This window comes from Paralichthys olivaceus, chromosome 1 (assembly GCF_024713975.1).
Source record: "Paralichthys olivaceus isolate ysfri-2021 chromosome 1, ASM2471397v2, whole genome shotgun sequence".
Lineage (NCBI taxonomy): Eukaryota > Metazoa > Chordata > Actinopteri > Pleuronectiformes > Paralichthyidae > Paralichthys > Paralichthys olivaceus.
Window position 1 is genome coordinate 11,539,930 of NC_091093.1, and position 2,043 is coordinate 11,541,972.

General features: G+C 40.5%; 1 long non-coding RNA gene across 1 annotated transcript; it reads left to right on the forward strand.

The window, feature by feature from the left end:
* Positions 1-1,057: 1,057 nt before the first annotated feature.
* On the forward strand, positions 1,058-2,043 carry LOC138405995 (uncharacterized). The gene is made up of 3 exons (XR_011240079.1): positions 1,058-1,185; positions 1,284-1,422; positions 1,717-2,043. It is a non-coding gene; the product is annotated as an uncharacterized lncRNA (long non-coding RNA).

A 2,043-nucleotide genomic window follows, 5' to 3' on the forward strand; every position in this document is an offset into this window, starting at 1 on the left:
TTGGGTGCGTGCGTGCACACACACACACACTCACACAGACACACACATAATGTCCATGTTCCAGACTGTCCATTGTGTGTATCTGCAGCCTTGAAGAATCTTGAGGAGTGTCTTAAAAGCATGAAGGGGGTTCTAAAAGGGACACACAAACAAACACACACACTAATGGCCTCACATTAGCCATCAGTAGCAGAGAAGACACTTACACACACAAGCACACACGCACACACTTCACAGGGTCCTTTCTTCTGTGTACTTTTTCAGGTTTCAAACAGTTTTACAGGCACCTGAAGTTTCCTAGACAGAATCATCTTTTTTATGTTTTAGAACTATGAACTTTGCCGTGCAATTGAGTATTGATATACCAACCAAGCTTGGCCAATTTCAGACAAAATATTTGGAAATCATATTCAGGTTTGGGTCAGTGTTCAAACACACTTTAGGGTAAACCAAGGCCAAAACAATAATCAAGAGGAAACTAACAAAGAAAACAAGTTTTACCTAGACCTGAGAGAAAAAGAACAAACCAAAACACACACACTCAACCCAGACTCTAAAAACAAGAGGAAAAAGATTCAAAAGAAAATGGCTGTTCACACCTACAGTTTCTGTGCTATGTACAACTAGAGTGTATAATCCTATTACAAAAAACAAAATACTATAAGTCACTAGAAGATTATAAAACCTAGGGGATTTAAACAAGAGGATGAGCCAACCAGCAATCGCCACCTTCCCAAGCCCACGCAATTAGCCAGTCAGGACAGAGACCTAAACATGGAATCAAGAATCCTCACAGCCGCAGAAAAATACAAGAGAAACTATGTACATACATCCTAACACTTACAATTATACGACCAGGCCCGTAACAGTCAGGTCATGTTCAGACTCAATGTCAAATTTTAGAAACTGGTTTGAGTTCAGTTAGGAAAAGGAAAACAATATAGATGTCTTTGATGAACCTTTGATGCAGGTGTTCAGATAAATGTGTGGAAAGCAAGTGACAAAAAGAATCAGAACCTTGAAGCATAAGAAACAGAGGTGGAGGTCTTTGTTATGGAATATATATGGATCTAAAAGACCCAATCAAGATAACATGTGCCTGGTCACTGATCTTCACAGCCGACTGACAGAGAAAACTTTTGCTGCAGAGGGGAAAATGATGATTCCAGGATGTGTCCCTGGATGGTAGTAATTCCAGCAGCACAATTAATTATTTAAAAGAAACCAAAGTTATGACTATAAGTAAAATGTAATTAATAATTTTCACATTGTTCCATAAAAAGGCACTATCCGGAACGGAAAATGTCCGTTCAATGAGGTCCAGACTTTTTTCTGAGGTTAACTTTCAAATATGAAAAGCGCAGCAGGAGATCCTCAGCTCAGACGCATTCACTACAACACAGAAATCTCCAGAGCATTCAGGTGAGGGGTGGTGCAGCAGGCGGGAGGCAGGACGTAACGTATAAATTCTGCTGCAGTGATTACATGTCTTTGTTCACGGCTTATAGACACCAGCATCAGCCCATATCACAAAAAGCCCTCGAATATCGTTGTCTTTCCAACTCGACATCTTATCTGTCCTCTACGTGTTTGGCATCCTGAGAAATTTTTTATTGTTTTTGCTGCATGTTATAAATGTAATAAAGTGCCCAGTCGCTTGCATTGGATCCTCCAGATAATCTCCTGCTGGTTTCTGCTCTCTCTGACATTATCCAGAGGTTTTACCAGGGAGCTGAAAAGAAAAACTCCAGAGAATGTCCACAACAACTGAAGATTTGCGTTCCCACATACAGCCCCTCTGGAGAATTTCAGGAGATTAGCTGGAGTTCAGGGGAGGTCTGAAAACATCTGTATTATAACGACCAAGACATTACAGTGTGACGCTAAATTACACTCTGCTCTTCTCACTCACTTCAGGCAGCAGCTGTGAATAATGTCAGGATGTTGTGAATCTACACAAAGACAGAAAACTTCTCAATTTTAACCTCTATGTCTCTTCTCAGGCATTCTGCTGCCATAATCAAAAGTATCCAGGATGCTGTT